Raw genomic sequence first — 17411 nt, 5'->3', positions numbered from 1 at the left:
ATTTTATTATTAAAATAATTTTATTATATTTATATACTAACCATTAACAAATGTGTTTATAATTATAAAACAATTTTAATAAAAATAAAAATATTGGTAGTGCTTTCTATAGGTAGATAGCTGAAGTATCTTATAAAAAACAGTTACAATTATAACTAATTCACAAATAGAAATTTAGTTGTTAGCGTTTTCTCTTATTTTCAGAAGAGGGCAGGATAGTCTTCGTGTCAGTTAAGCCAATCCACGGATAGATAATATATGACTAATAAAAAATATAACTAAACTAATTAATTCAGTCATTATGAAATTGAATCAATAATCTATTTCGATGTTTTTTTCTTACAGGGAAGGGTTAGGTCAAAAGTAATTATATCAATAATAGCTTACGAGATTGCAAAAAGGGTGATTAGATGAATTAATCAGATTCATAAAACACTAAGTAAAAGTAAATATAATAATCTTGTTGAAAATTTTTAATTTTCAATATTTATTATTATTTAGAAATAAGAAATGACGTATTGTTAATTCTGTGTTATTAGTTTTAAGACAATGACAACGGTATTTTAGTCACGGTCTTCAATACATGCCTTTTGTCATTCTCAATTGTGTCAATAATGTCAGTTTGATATGTCAAGAAGAGAGTAATTTTTGCATGACCGTTTCATATAAGTAGAATGAATTAAAATCAGCGCTATTAGTGAAAAGTTGTAATTCTTATGATAAATTTTGCATTTATAAACGTCCAATGAGGTCAATAAGTGGTTAGGAGAAAATTTCTTATTGTAAGTACATCCATACTGCTCGTCTTTAAATTAGCATCTCATTCATTTATATCTGTATTCCAAGAATTGCGCCGTAAACTGTGAATAAATAATGTATTGCCGGCAATGATAAAGAAAACTGTATTTAATACAGTGATACTTTCTTCAATTTACGTACTAATATTATCTAGGAGCGGTCTTGTGTTTGTGGTTTAATCTGATGAGGTGAGGCGGTATATCTGTAGACCAGTCGATAAACATTTTTAGGATAAATTCCGTCAATTATTGAAGGGTAGTACAATTTGTATACAATATCCGGGTATTTAAGTAAACTAGTCACAACGTTATTATCAAATATGAAATTAGGTAATTGATTTTCATCTCAATTACTTGCATATACTCGTAAAATATAAATCGCTTTCAACTTTTCAACGACTTTTTTAATGGTCTGGTATCACGTATTTACCTTTCATTTAAAATAAGGTAATTTTATGAAATTACTATTTTAATAGTGAAAAATTTCTACGTCTTAGGAAAAAAATCGTTTATGATATTTGAAGGAGCTTTATCAAGTATTAGTAAGTATACATTCTGTGATCTGAATATTAAGATGAGAATTTATAATTTAAATATTGGAAACAATGAAATGAAACTACTTACTAAAGTCCAATACATGATTGCAATCAACAAGCAAATAGTTTATTATGCAGAAATCTCTTTGTAATGTTTGACAAGGAAGAATTTATGTTTTAGCCAAAATATATTTTATGTTTAGTTTTTTTATTTAAAATCCTTTTTTCATTTGGGTTTTTCTCATTAGCATCCATATGTGGAATATCCAAAATAATTGTATTTAGAATATTGAGAACAACCATTAAATTTAGAAAAAAATACTTTAAAAGGAACAAAGAATCAAATTTTAGCTTAGATTTTTTGTAAATTTAAAGATATTGATCTTTCATGCTTAGTATACTTATGTCTTTAAATGCAAATATGGAAATAAGTGGAATATTTTGAAAAAAAATCACTTTGGTGATTTTGGTTTATTTTGTATAATTTAATTTTTTCATTTTATAAGATAATATTTATGATGATTCCGATAAAAAAGGTTGTTGTTGTGAAAGGGGAGTCGAAGAGTATTAAATTTTTACCCTCAACTAGAATTAATTAATCAGAATACCAGTTGAGACATATACATTTTATAATCTACGGATGAAACTTAAACCTTGTCCAAAATTATCGGACTAGCGGATTGCGAGCGTCTTCAAAGCGGAGCGAGCGCGCAACGATCACGCCGCGCACATGCAGCGAATTCGATGCATATGCGGTACGAATAGCAGCGTGGACGCCATTTTGTACTGTCGCGTACAAACATCAACACGTACGTCCGGCCTCACTTCAGTGAGCAAAGAATTAACTGATTGTAATTAAAAAAAAGGCATGGATAAAATGATTAAAAAGTGAATGTAAAGGATGGACGAGAGGATGAATAAAGACATAAAAAGTAAAGCCGAGTACAACTTTGTGTTGTCTTGGTTGAAGAATTAAAATCAATTCATCCACACTATAACATGGATGCCAAAATGGAGATCGTTTGGAGTTTGGAAAAAATACAAACATATGTCTAGTAGCTATGCTCCTAATTATCCAGGATATTTTACCAGATTCAAAAGTTGCGTATCTGCCACACGTCCGTGATGTTCTCGCAGCGTGTTCGCGACGAATTCGTTGCGCGCCTGTTCGCAAATCGTTGATATTTTGAAATCTATAGTTAGTTTTTAATTATGAGAGCAAAAGATTAGCTTTCAGAGGTTCCTATGTTCATTTTTAAAAGCAACAAACCATTTAGAAACCGTTCCAAGGCATGGATCATTTATAGTATAATATTTACGTAACTTTTCTTTGCTTTCTCTAATTGTTATTCGGCTTAAAAATTAATTAACATTTGAATTTCTTCTTTCTTTAGCTTAGTTCTTAGATGTTTTTATATGTTTTCGTGAAGATTTTAGATCTTTTGAAGTGATTTTCGTAAATAAAATACCTGAAATTAGAACAAATGATTATTAAAAAAATTCTCCTTTCTTCATATTTACCAAACATCAAATGTAGTTTTCTTTATCAACATCCGAAAGGTATGAAACTGCTCTTATATCAGTTTTAAACATACTAGTTTGTATATTTAAATTACACGTGTGTCAATTTCATACTTGTAGATATTTATATTTATCACTTTAAACTATTGGTGATGTAGGTATCTTTTTTATTTTTTTTTATGTGACATTCTTTACATAGTTGTCTTTACATATTGTTTGTTGGTTGTTTATTGTATTGAAGCGAAATTATTTTTATTAAACTTAACGAGAGTTTATTACGCGGTGGTACTTCGTCTAGTTATTTTTTTCTTTAAAATTACGATGTGTATTCAGCAGTCACTCACTTTTGTATGTATATAAAAACGGAAATTATAATTCAAAACATTAATCCATAGAGCTCCAATTAATTTTCCTCTTCCTCTTGACAGAATTCAATAATTTTCTTCTAAGAAGGCTACAACTCAAAGTTTGATCATAGAACACAGTTAATTTGACAAATTTCTTGTTCTGTCTCAGTTTTTGTGCACTTTCCTCACGTTTCAGCTCTGCTACCTCTCTGTTACCTAGTACAAAATGAAAGCGCTCCCAAATATGGCGTCCGCTCCAGATAGTGTTGAGTTTGTAGCGATTTGTCTCCAGTAGGTTATTTATTTTGCAGCCTCCACTGTCCTCTGAAAGGTTGCGTCTAAAATTTTGATCATTTTCACGGCAAAAAATTGTAAAAGGATATTGTTTCAGGCATGTTTTACAAAGCGTTTGTCAATTGTTCATATAGAGGCGTTCATTTATAATACTATATTTCAGTTTTTATTAAATTACTCTAAAAATTTCAAAACTTCATGTGAACAATATTGTTTTTAAATCCACCGCTAAGGGTATGCGCCAGCGAAAGATTCCGCTAGGCTAAATTGGTTATTTTTATGGGACTTTCTTCTCTCCCTAAACGAATTCAATCATTTTTCTTGCAAGATTACAACTTGACCTTTGATCACAAAAGACAGTCGCTCAAATTCAAAGCTGAAGATGAGTTTGTGACATATGTGTCACCGAACGAATCCGCTAGGGTTTTACAACAGTTGCACAACGGTTTCCTCAGTTAAATGCGACTATTGTTTTCATAATTTGATGATCAAAAACCGGCCTATTTAAATAAGGAGAGGGAAGTTACAAAATGCACTCTTATCATTGGGCATTTTCTGTAGTTGAGTGTTTGGTTTATGTTAAAACTGACAAGTTTATTTAATGTTTACATTTCCCAGTGAAATAGACAGTTTATTGTTGTACGGAATTGGTGTATTTTTATAATATATGGCTGTTATGGAAACCAAAAGGTATGTTTTGTTGAAATTATTTCGAATTAAAAGAAATATAAAATTTTTTAAATTTATAATACAAAAAACTTGAAAAACAGTTTATTCGAATGTTACTGCTTAGACACTACTTTTGAGATAGACAAAATAATTCGATACGGCTTTATTCTTTTTCAAAATATTCTCCATTGAGATCAATACACTTTGCATTCCGATTGGGGTACCTCCACAACATGTGATTTGAATGGATCAACCTCAATACGATGATTTAACTGTTCAAAAATGTTTTTTTTTGAACTGACGTAAAAGAGTTCGGCTTGTCGTGGTGAAGAATAATTCGTCTTCTGCGATTGGTTTCCCTGATATATTCCAACAATTTTGGTAAACAAATGCTGGTGTGCCATTCAGAATTGACCGTTCTTTGTTCCTCTAATGGAACGGTGCCATCAGATCCAGTTTTTCCCAAAAAACTACCATTTGCTTCCAAGTGCTTCATGTGCAAACAACTTTAGTTCAATTTGGCTCGACTTGAAAGACCCCTATAATCGATTGTTGTTTAATTTCGGTTCATATGCGTAGATCCATGATTCGTCGCCTGTCACCATCTTTTGAAACATCGCTGAATTTCTTTGCACCAATCGACACGAGCTTTTTTTGACATTTGGTCAAATTACGCGGTGACCAACGCGAACAAATCTTTTTAACAGTCAAATGTTCATGCAAAATTGATTGTATGCGAGTGGAACTAATGCCCAAGTATGCATCAATCTTAGGTATGTCACATGACGATCTTGCAATATCATGTTACGCACAACATCGATGGTTTTTGGAACAACAGCCGATTTTGGATGACCGTTTCGAAATTCATCCTGTATCTAAGTGCGACCTCGATTAAATTCGAAAAACCAGCTCGAGTTTTTGTGATTTAATTCCATTTTTTTACCAAGATAAACGTTTCAAGTATCTTTAAACAAATCAAATAGCACTCGTATGACAACACGGTCTGATTACGTTCACCATTAAAAATGTTGAACAGATTTGACATATTTATATCAGTGTTGCCATATCTTAAAACTTAAGTAGCAACTCTCGTACAAAAGTTGCTGTGTTTTGTTTACTTTCCAAGCTATTTCACTCCTACCTTCATAAAAAGAATTTACATAATTGAAAATTGAAATCATAGAAAAACGATTTTTTGATCAACTAAACTTACTACTATATCAAATATTTGTCGTAGTTCGAATCCGCGCTCTCTCAAAAAATTAATTTTTAAAAAATATTTTCTTGTGATAGTCTCCAGAAGCTTTATTACTTCTTCACCGGATGTGGCCACAAATTGTCCATCTGCTCTAGAACTCTCATTGTATTAACTACTTATCTATGATCCATCCTTATAGAATGGAGTTTGAAATACTCTCAACAAAAAGAAAAAACTTTTTCTTCTTCAAACACTCTAAATTTTTTGTTAAAAAAAACTGAAAGGGTGAGACTATGCTACAATATTAAATTTGTAGATAATTGAGTAGTTGACGAAGGAAGCCAATCGGAAAAGTCCAAAGCAAGGAGCCTACTATCAACAGTGCTCTTCAACCTTTTATTAGAAATTACTACTGAAAAGTAATGGCATACGAACCTAGGAGATGATTTGCGACAATAAAACACAATCCCTTGCCTACGTAGATGCTGTGATCGAAAAAAAAATCTAGAAAAAGTGTTTAGAATCTTTGAAAAGAAAGCAAAAGATTATGGAATACGTATAAAAAAACAAAAGACCAAATATATGGAGATGGGAAGGGATTTCAATAACTTCCATGAATTAAAAGTGATTTGATAAAGTCCAGGAGTTCGAAAATCTGGGATTGATAGTGACAAACGATGGAGATAACACCAGGGAAATCGACAGAAGACTATCGAGAGGGAACAAAACGTTTGGAGCCCCAGGAGGATTATTAATATCAAAATACAGAGCTGTATGGCACTGGGTATTGGACCATTAACAAAACAAGAGAAAATAAAATGAACCTATGGGAGAGAAAGGTACTAAGAAGAATTTTTGGAAGAGAGTAGAAGCTAAACGAGTTCCCAAGACTTGGAGTCGTTATACTACTTTCCGTAATTCATTTTTGGGTGCTTCACGCCAGTTCTCTATTCCTAGATCTTTTCTACATGCTTCTATCTACTTTTTTCGTGGAGAAAGGTACTAAGAAGGATTTTCGGAAGAGAGCAGAAGCTAAACGAGTCCAAAGACTTGGAGTCGTTATACTACTTTCCGTAATTCATTTTTGGGTGCTTCACGCCAGTTCTCTATTCCTAGATCTTTTCTACATGCTTCTATCTACTTTTTTCGTGGAGAAAGGTACTAAGAAGGATTTTCGGAAGAGAGCAGAAGCTAAACGAGTCCAAAGACTTGGAGTCGTTATACTACTTTCCGTAATTCATTTTTGGGTGCTTCACGCCAGTTCTCTATTCCTAGATCTTTTCTACATGCTTCTATCTACTTTTTTCGTGGAGAAAGGTACTAAGAAGGATTTTCGGAAGAGAGCAGAAGCTAAACGAGTCCAAAGACTTGGAGTCGCTATACTACTTTCCGTAATTCATTTTTGGGTGCTTCACGCCAGTTCTCTATTCCTAGATCTTTTCTACATGCTTCTATCTACTTTTTTCGTGGAGAAAGGTACTAAGAAAGATTTTCGGAAGAGAGCAGAAACTAAACGAGTCCAAAGACTTGGAGTCGTTATACTACTTTCCGTAATTCATTTTTGGGTGCTTCACGCCAGTTCTCTATTCCTAGATCTTTTCTACATGCTTCTATCTACTTTTTTCGTGGAGAAAGGTACTAAGAAGGATTTTCGGAAGAGAGCAGAAACTAAACAAGTTCCCAAGACTTGGAGTCGCTATACTACTTTCCGTAATTCATTTTTGGGTGCTTCACGCCAGTTCTCTATTCCTAGATCTTTTCTACATGCTTCTATCTACTTTTTTCGTGGAGAAAGGTACTAAGAAGGATTTTCGGAAGAGAGCAGAAACTAAACGAGTCCAAAGACTTGGAGTCGTTATACTACTTTCCGTAATTCATTTTTGGGTGCTTCACGCCAGTTCTCTATTCCTAGATCTTTTCTACATGCTTCTATCTACTTTTTTCGTGGAGAAAGGTACTAAGAAGGATTTTCGGAAGAGAGCAGAAACTAAACGAGTCCAAAGACTTGGAGTCGCTATACTACTTTCCGTAATTCATTTTTGGGTGCTTCACGCCAGTTCTCTATTCCTAGATCTTTTCTACATGCTTCTATCTACTTTTTTCGTGGAGAAAGGTACTAAGAAGGATTTTCGGAAGAGAGCAGAAACTAAACGAGTCCAAAGACTTGGAGTCGTTATACTACTTTCCGTAATTCATTTTTGGGTGCTTCACGCCAGTTCTCTATTCCTAGATCTTTTCTACATGCTTCTATCTACTTTTTTCGTGGAGAAAGGTACTAAGAAGGATTTTCGGAAGAGAGCAGAAACTAAACAAGTTCCCAAGACTTGGAGTCGCTATACTACTTTCCGTAATTCATTTTTGGGTGCTTCACGCCAGTTCTCTATTCCTAGATCTTTTCTACATGCTTCTATCTACTTTTTTCGTGGAGAAAGGTACTAAGAAGGATTTTCGGAAGAGAGCAGAAGCTAAACGAGTCCAAAGACTTGGAGTCGTTATACTACTTTCCGTAATTCATTTTTGGGTGCTTCACGCCAGTTCTCTATTCCTAGATCTTTTCTACATGCTTCTATCTACTTTTTTCGTGGAGAAAGGTACTAAGAAGGATTTTCGGAAGAGAGCAGAAGCTAAACGAGTCCAAAGACTTGGAGTCGCTATACTACTTTCCGTAATTCATTTTTGGGTGCTTCACGCCAGTTCTCTATTCCTAGATCTTTTCTACATGCTTCTATCTACTTTTTTCGTGGAGAAAGGTACTAAGAAAGATTTTCGGAAGAGAGCAGAAACTAAACGAGTCCAAAGACTTGGAGTCGTTATACTACTTTCCGTAATTCATTTTTGGGTGCTTCACGCCAGTTCTCTATTCCTAGATCTTTTCTACATGCTTCTATCTACTTTTTTCGTGGAGAAAGGTACTAAGAAAGATTTTCGGAAGAGAGCAGAAACTAAACGAGTCCAAAGACTTGGAGTCGCTATACTACTTTCCGTAATTCATTTTTGGGTGCTTCACGCCAGTTCTCTATTCCTAGATCTTTTCTACATGCTTCTATCTACTTTTTTCGTGGAGAAAGGTACTAAGAAAGATTTTCGGAAGAGAGCAGAAACTAAACGAGTCCAAAGACTTGGAGTCGCTATACTACTTTCCGTAATTCATTTTTGGGTGCTTCACGCCAGTTCTCTATTCCTAGATCTTTTCTACATGCTTCTATCTACTTTTTTCGTGGAGAAAGGTACTAAGAAAGATTTTCGGAAGAGAGCAGAAACTAAACGAGTCCAAAGACTTGGAGTCGTTATACTACTTTCCGTAATTCATTTTTGGGTGCTTCACGCCAGTTCTCTATTCCTAGATCTTTTCTACATGCTTCTATCTACTTTTTTCGTGGAGAAAGGTACTAAGAAAGATTTTCGGAAGAGAGCAGAAACTAAACGAGTCCAAAGACTTGGAGTCGTTATACTACTTTCCGTAATTCATTTTTGGGTGCTTCACGCCAGTTCTCTATTCCTAGATCTTTTCTACATGCTTCTATCTACTTTTTTCGTGGAGAAAGGTACTAAGAAGGATTTTCGGAAGAGAGCAGAAACTAAACAAGTTCCCAAGACTTGGAGTCGCTATACTACTTTCCGTAATTCATTTTTGGGTGCTTCACGCCAGTTCTCTATTCCTAGATCTTTTCTACATGCTTCTATCTACTTTTTTCGTGGAGAAAGGTACTAAGAAGGATTTTCGGAAGAGAGCAGAAGCTAAACGAGTCCAAAGACTTGGAGTCGTTATACTACTTTCCGTAATTCATTTTTGGGTGCTTCACGCCAGTTCTCTATTCCTAGATCTTTTCTACATGCTTCTATCTACTTTTTTCGTGGAGAAAGGTACTAAGAAGGATTTTCGGAAGAGAGCAGAAGCTAAACGAGTCCAAAGACTTGGAGTCGCTATACTACTTTCCGTAATTCATTTTTGGGTGCTTCACGCCAGTTCTCTATTCCTAGATCTTTTCTACATGCTTCTATCTACTTTTTTCGTGGAGAAAGGTACTAAGAAAGATTTTCGGAAGAGAGCAGAAACTAAACGAGTCCAAAGACTTGGAGTCGTTATACTACTTTCCGTAATTCATTTTTGGGTGCTTCACGCCAGTTCTCTATTCCTAGATCTTTTCTACATGCTTCTATCTACTTTTTTCGTGGAGAAAGGTACTAAGAAGGATTTTCGGAAGAGAGCAGAAGCTAAACGAGTCCAAAGACTTGGAGTCGCTATACTACTTTCCGTAATTGATTTTTGGGTGCTTCACGCCAGTTCTCTATTCCTAGATCTTTTCTACATGCTTCTATCTACTTTTTTCGTGGAGAAAGGTACTAAGAAGGATTTTCGGAAGAGAGCAGAAGCTAAACGAGTCCAAAGACTTGGAGTCGCTATACTACTTTCCGTAATTCATTTTTGGGTGCTTCACGCCAGTTCTCTATTCCTAGATCTTTTCTACATGCTTCTATCTACTTTTTTCGTGGAGAAAGGTACTAAGAAAGATTTTCGGAAGAGAGCAGAAACTAAACGAGTCCAAAGACTTGGAGTCGTTATACTACTTTCCGTAATTCATTTTTGGGTGCTTCACGCCAGTTCTCTATTCCTAGATCTTTTCTACATGCTTCTATCTACTTTTTTCGTGGAGAAAGGTACTAAGAAGGATTTTCGGAAGAGAGCAGAAACTAAACAAGTTCCCAAGACTTGGAGTCGCTATACTACTTTCCGTAATTCATTTTTGGGTGCTTCACGCCAGTTCTCTATTCCTAGATCTTTTCTACATGCTTCTATCTACTTTTTTCGTGGAGAAAGGTACTAAGAAGGATTTTCGGAAGAGAGCAGAAGCTAAACGAGTCCAAAGACTTGGAGTCGTTATACTACTTTCCGTAATTCATTTTTGGGTGCTTCACGCCAGTTCTCTATTCCTAGATCTTTTCTACATGCTTCTATCTACTTTTTTCGTGGAGAAAGGTACTAAGAAAGATTTTCGGAAGAGAGCAGAAACTAAACGAGTCCAAAGACTTGGAGTCGTTATACTACTTTCCGTAATTCATTTTTGGGTGCTTCACGCCAGTTCTCTATTCCTAGATCTTTTCTACATGCTTCTATCTACTTTTTTCGTGGAGAAAGGTACTAAGAAGGATTTTCGGAAGAGAGCAGAAGCTAAACGAGTCCAAAGACTTGGAGTCGCTATACTACTTTCCGTAATTGATTTTTGGGTGCTTCACGCCAGTTCTCTATTCCTAGATCTTTTCTACATGCTTCTATCTACTTTTTTCGTGGAGAAAGGTACTAAGAAGGATTTTCGGAAGAGAGCAGAAACTAAACGAGTTCCCAAGACTTGGAGTCGCTATACTACTTTCCGTAATTCATTTTTGGGTGCTTCACGCCAGTTCTCTATTCCTAGATCTTTTCTACATGCTTCTATCTACTTTTTTCGTGGAGAAAGGTACTAAGAAGGATTTTCGGAAGAGAGCAGAAGCTAAACGAGTCCAAAGACTTGGAGTCGCTATACTACTTTCCGTAATTGATTTTTGGGTGCTTCACTCCAGTTCTCTATTCCTAGATCTTTTCTACATGCTTCTATCCATTTTTTTCGACGACCCCCTTTTTTCCTTTTCGTTCCTTCTCAGCTTAATAAGGATCTTTTCACCCAAATACTTTATCCATTCCCCATCCAATAAAGTCCTTTGACCTCTAAGTTCTTCTTCACTCGTTTTGCTCCTTATATTCATAGATTGAATTTTTAATGCAAGTGAGATTTTATTAGCATTAAGCAGTTAGCCTGTTCTGTTGAAATATCTCACATAATTTTATTTACCACTTCTGAAGTATGATTACTACAGTAAATGCTGATTTCAACGTTCAGCAACATATGACGACTGTTCAAAGCAGATAACTACTTGAAAATCATTGCACGGGACGGGGTGATTTCTGGATAACTTTTACAGTTTCTCTCATGGTTCTCGACGTAAAAATGATCTATCAAAATTGATTTAAATGTATGAGGTATGATGTTGTATTGGGGTTTACCTCCTGGGTCATATAAATCGTGCTATTTCCGAATCAAATTTTTTGTCTGTACACGTAGGTAAAGTTTTAATCAGTTACATTGATCCCAACTTTCCAATTGATTTATTGTGATAAGCTAAAAAATATTGTTTAAATTCTACGGCAAAATTAGTATCAAAAAAACATTCTTGTTTCCTGTTTCCTGTTTTTCATCAGTTAAAAACCATTGAATGCTTATCTAGGATGTTGATATATTTATTGTGTCGAATTCTAATCAGTAATTACAAAATGTTATTTGATTTAAGAACAAAATTGAGTATAAAATTTTATTTAACAATAATTAAAAATGATATTTTTGTCATTAAGAATGATGATGACGATGAAAAAGTATAATTTGAAATCTATGTACAGAAATGTAATAGAAAGTTTGTCAGGAACGCATTCTTTTTAATAATTAGCTAAAAAATCCTCTATTGAATAAAGTTAAAATCTATTGTCATGGATACCTAAACAGTGTTACATATAATCAAAGTGTGAAAAAATAGTTAAAGAGTAAATGACGTTTTATCACCATAAAATGTGGACATATTAATTTTTATTCCTCTGTTTTCAAACTCACTGACGAGATGTGATTATTAAGTAACGAGACTGCTATAGAAAAAGTACGTATGCGCCAAAGTTTAACATTGTCAGATTTTAGCCTGAAGCCTATTCTTTCGCATGCGATGTGTACCGTGTCTGTAGACAAACCAGTGTAGCCGTGGCCTTCGATTGTATAGGGATTGTTTTTTTTTGTTTTGCCATATTAATCAATATTTTTAAACATTTTGGGTTCCAAATATTTTCAATCTCTGCTAATAGTATTGCGGGGCTTCATAGTCTACTTTTATGGAATAAGAAAGTAATAAAATGATGAAGCATTCGTAAACCATAGACGAATCACCTCTTTCATTATGTTTTCACCTAATAAGAAAGAGAGAGTCTGAGGCAGGCCCCAAGTAGGGTCGCCACGCTGGACAAAATCCTCTCGAACGTAGGAGGCCCCAGGTGCTATTATGTATGGGAAGAAGTGATGAGATCCGAGATAGAGAATCGGGCAAAGGAAAAGATCTGCTAGTGTAAGGTTGTGACCTGAACAGTTCCTACACATCTGCTGGTCGAGGAAAGAACAACAGACAAAGACACCTTCCTGAAGTACGAAAAGCAATAAGAATGGAAATGATGAATGAATGGCAGAGAATGTTGCATAGTGAGACAAGGACAAAAATTCTGATTGATGACGTTAGATTATGGGAAAACTGTGGATCCAGAAGGACTAACTGCTATATTACCCAGTTCCTTACATACAACGGGAGTTTTGGAGTTTTTAAACGTTTAGGCAAAAGAGAAAACAAGAGCTGTAGGTATTGGGGATACGAAAGATGTAAAACACGCCGTGCTCCGGTGTATGAGGTTTAAGAATGCAAGGGCAAGACTCAGTGTACTGTTGAATGGATTGATGATTGAGCCGGTTGTAAGGACGCATGAGAGAAAATGAACGAGAACAGAGTAATTGGGAAAAAATAACTTAATTCGTGCGGTTTGATAAGAGATGGCGTAATTTGTATAATATTACATCATTCTAATATTCCGAACCTGAGCTGTAAAGCTACTGTTATTGTACGTATTTTCAGTATATGAAGCGTTAACAACAATAATTTTTTTTCACTCAAATATGTCGAACTTTGTTCCTGAAAAAGTATTTTTGCGGAGAGTTCTTCTTCATTACTTTAATATGAAGAAAAATACTGCCGAAAGTCATCGTATTTTTGTGGAAGTTTATGGTGAACATGCTTTAACTGAGCGAACGTTGCAAAAATGGTTTACACGATTTAAAAGTGCTGATTTTGGCTTGGAAGACGATGAACGTCCTGGGCAGCCAAAAAAAGTTTGAAGATGAAGAACTGGAAGTATTACTCGATGAAGATTGTTGCCAAACACAAGAAGAGTTCGCAGAATTTTTCGGTGTCACTCAAGCAGCCATTTCAAAACGTTTAAAAGCAGCTGGATATATTCAAAAGCAAGGAAATTGGGCTCCACATTAACTCAAACCAAGAGACGTCGAAAGGCGGTTTTGTATTTCCGAAATGATGCTGGAACGCCATAGAAGGAAGTCATTTTTGCATCGGATTGTTACTGGTGAAGGAAAATGGATACATTACGACAACCACAAGCGCAAAAAATCATATGTGAAATTCGGCAAACCAGCCAATTGAATGGCAAAGCCGAATATCGATGGCGCGAAGGTAATGCTCTCTATTTGGTGAGATCAAAAGGGGGTTCTGTATTATGAGCTGCTAAATCCGGGTGAAACCATCAATGGAGAACGCTACCGAACACAATTAATCCGTTTGAAGAGAGCAGTAGCCGAAAAACGCATGGAATATGCGACCAGACACGAGACAATTGTTTTCTATCATGACAACGCTCGGCCTCACGTTCCTATTCCGGTTAAGAACTATTTGGAAAACAGTGGATGGGAAGTTTTACCTCACTCGCCTTATAGCCCAGACCTTGCCTCTTCTGACTATCATTTGTTCCGGTCGATGCAGAACGACATCACTGGAATACGGTTCACAAAAGAGCAAGATATCAAAAATTAGCTTAATTCATTCTTGGCTGCCAAGTTTTTTGGGATGGGATCCACAAATTGCCAGAAAGATGGGAAAAGTCATGGCTTCAGATGGACAATACTTTGAATAATACTATTGCACATGTTTTTCTTAAATAAACGTTGAATAAATTTTGAAAAAAACCGCAAGGTATTAAGTTATAGACAACAATATATATAAAAAATAATAATAAATAACGCAAACAGCCACAAACCATGGGTTAGAAACGGTCAAAGGTGGAAGTTTTTAACTGTAGGCACTCAGACGGTGGCCTCAAAGAGACGGAAAGATCGTTCAGGCTTATCCAGAAGGGAACGCGATATCTCTGGATGAATCCACAACTAGGGACAACTTCCCTAGGTCTTCATGAAGATTTCCTCCAACCCATCTATGAAAATTTTAGGAAATTTCACATTATTCTGTAATAATATTTAATGGCCGTACAAGTTTTGGTCTCATGCATGAAAATAGACTATAATCAGTTTAGTTATTTATTATAAGTTTTTTATATGCTTGAAAATCATCTGTATCTGGTCAATTATTAATTCTAAATAATCCTATTAGGTCATTTTATGATTTGAGCAAGTTTTGTTTGTATTAGTTAGTGCGTTGAATAATATTACGGCCTCGAAAATAGTAAATGATTAGATTAACCACAATAAAAACCTCAAAGAGAAGGGAACTTTCTGCTATATTATTTATATTGTAATCAATTTCTGAATACGCCATCATTGTTGCCCTTCCTAAAACTTACGTCACCATTGCCCTTCCTTGAGCGATCGCGTGCGTAGAATCGACATTACAGATTAGCTTCACTGTTAAAAAAATTTAAGACTTTAGTAGGGGGCCGCTACCGTCCAGCCTAAACTCGAATTACTTATTTATAGGTTTAACGTGGATAGAAGTTTCGTCTTGCACTATATATTTTTTTATATCTGGTATATATATTGAAGAATCAATATATATACCACGAGCAGCAGGCGAGTGCTCTAATCATCCGAATGAATAATAACCATCATACCAAGGGTGGGTAACCTTTAAGCGCGGGCTAAAATGAAATTTTAAAAATGCCTTTCGGGCGCTGTGCACACGCGATTGTCTTGGGTGAAGTTTTTTCTCTGTCCAAGAAATTTTTTGACCAAAACACGTTAAGTAAGATAGTGTTTTCTCATCAAGACAACGCACTTTCTCACACTTCTGTGATCGCCATGACCAAAATTCAAGAATTACACTTCGAAATTTTGACATTTAAATCCTTAAACCTTGAAGTTTCACTTGCGGAAAAGCGTATTTATAACTATTGCTAGTGCCCCAGTCCACAGGCCCATATGTGATTAATCTCACTATTCATGTAAACAGTAGGATCTTTGGGCTATAACCTCAAATCTTTGGGATCAGTAGCAGGCCTGTTTGGCTCAAAGTTTTTTTATGTAAAGCGAAAATACCTCCTTCACTGGAGTCTGCCGTATGGAGATGCCTGTAGATATTAATCTTGAATTTCTGTAGGTTGTAGTGTTCGGAAAAGACGTGCCTTGGTGACCAAAACACGTTAAGTGTTTGACATTTAAAGCCTTGAATCTTGCAGTTTCATTTGCGGAAAACCGTATTTAGAACTAGCTCTAGTCCCCCAGTCCACAGGCCCATATGTGATTAATCTCACTATTCATGTAAACAGTAGGATCTTTGGGTTATAACCTCAATTCTTCGGGATCAGTAGCAGGCCTGTTTGGCTCAAAGTTTTTTTATGTAAAGTGAAAACACCACCACTCAAGGGGTGCCTGCCGTGTGAAGATGCCTGTGTTTATTAATCTTGAACTTCTGTAAGTTGTAGTTGCACTTGCACTTCTCCAAAACGAGGAGTCCCGATAAATCGACGTTCTAAGCGAACTCGTCTGCCTATCGAGTACGTCTTGCAAATACTGCTTTAGGTGGGATTATATTTGACAACTTGCAAGAGTAATTTTAAAAAAAGTCGGGTCGACGACCTTTCTGTAGCTACCTAATTTGTGTAAGCTTCTAGTCAATTCTTGAGTCGCCTATAAGTCGAATTACTTTCTTCTGTATTGAATTCTGAAGATGTTGCGAAGTTTTTGTGAAGCTGCCTTGGCTAAATCGGTCAAATGACTATGCCAGGACATATTGCTTCCAACCTCAACATTCAACAAGCGAATTTGCGATGATGGTGATATTTTATGTCCATACAGAACCAAATTCTGAGCTGCAGTAACCAGCTTTTTTTGTAAAAATAGCAGCCTGGGTCTTTACTGCATTAAATCAATCGGTATTGAAAGTGGTTATCTGTTGGTGCCTACGGATTTAGGTAGTATCCGAGTTTATTGGGACGGTTGATCATTGATGTACAGGAGAAAGAAAGTCGGTGACAAGATGCATCCTTGGGGAACACCAGGGTTGACTTCAAACCTTTCTGGATGTAACGGTCTTTGAGATAGATACTAAGCCAGCCGATAAGTGAGGACGACAAACCGTACGATCTTGATTTATTTTAAAGGTTGTCATGCCAGTGCTGATTTTTTGGTTCAAAGTTCGCTGTTTTAAGTCTTCTTTTGACTGTCCAGCCACTCCTCGCGTTTTGGTGTTCGCCTGAGTAGAATTTTTTGCTCACGAAACTATTTATCTCCATTACAATCTAAATAAATAATATTTTTTTTATTGATGGTGAAAGGACTTTCTCGAAAAATTACAAGATAATTTAACAGTTGTAGGTAGTTGTTTCCGATTATATTCACGTTGTGATAAGAAGAAATGTGAACCTTATAAATATTATGAAAAAAAAAACTTGAAATTGGATATTCATACCACCTTGAGAATTAGTTTTACAATTTGATTTCCTTAAATTATTATCAAGGAAATCCCGTTGACGTCACTAGTTACTGTTTTAAGTTTATCTTATATACGTTTTGATTTTAAATAATGGCTGTTCCATATGTTTTTAATTCTCATTTTGAATATAAATTGAATTATATGGATGTGACCGATACGGGGTCCATAAGTCGGAAAATTTATTCCATTTACGTGCCCACACGACAATTCCAATTCAACTAGCTCTTAATTAATCGTGCAATATTATTGGGACTCACTATATAGTCAGTTTATCTTTCGTATCAAATCACTACTACTTCAATCATTGGTTCCCAATTTTTTTTTGTGTCATAGATCACTTTCAAAATTCTGCTACAAGTACAAATTTCGAAAAAAAGTTAAATCTATCTATAGAAATTTGCGTTGTGGTTGAATTTCAACGACGAATTAACTGTTTTTTTTAAAAAAAGGTTAGGATTGATTGATTGATAGCGTTAATTGTTTCCAATTAAATTTTAATTGATTGTGTTGTGAGTGGATATTAAAAAACTTACTCCAT

General features: G+C 35.3%; 1 protein-coding gene across 2 annotated transcripts in view; it reads left to right on the top strand.

Moving 5' to 3' along the window:
* Window positions 1-595: 595 nt before the first annotated feature.
* Window positions 596-17411, top strand: part of LOC130452966 (beta-arrestin-1) — a 40454-nt gene continuing 23638 nt past the window's right edge. Inside the window, exon 1 of one of the 2 annotated variants that reach the window (XM_056792518.1) lies at window positions 596-782. The gene's annotated coding sequence lies outside the window, so the exon portion shown is untranslated. Of the gene's footprint in view, window positions 783-4000; window positions 4186-17411 lie in introns of those variants that run through there. The other variant, XM_056792517.1, reaches the window with a different exon arrangement.

This window comes from Diorhabda sublineata, chromosome 2, assembly GCF_026230105.1.
Source record: "Diorhabda sublineata isolate icDioSubl1.1 chromosome 2, icDioSubl1.1, whole genome shotgun sequence".
NCBI lineage: Eukaryota > Metazoa > Arthropoda > Insecta > Coleoptera > Chrysomelidae > Diorhabda > Diorhabda sublineata.
Note: the sequence above shows the minus strand (reverse complement) of the source record. Positions and strands in the feature narration are given on the sequence as shown.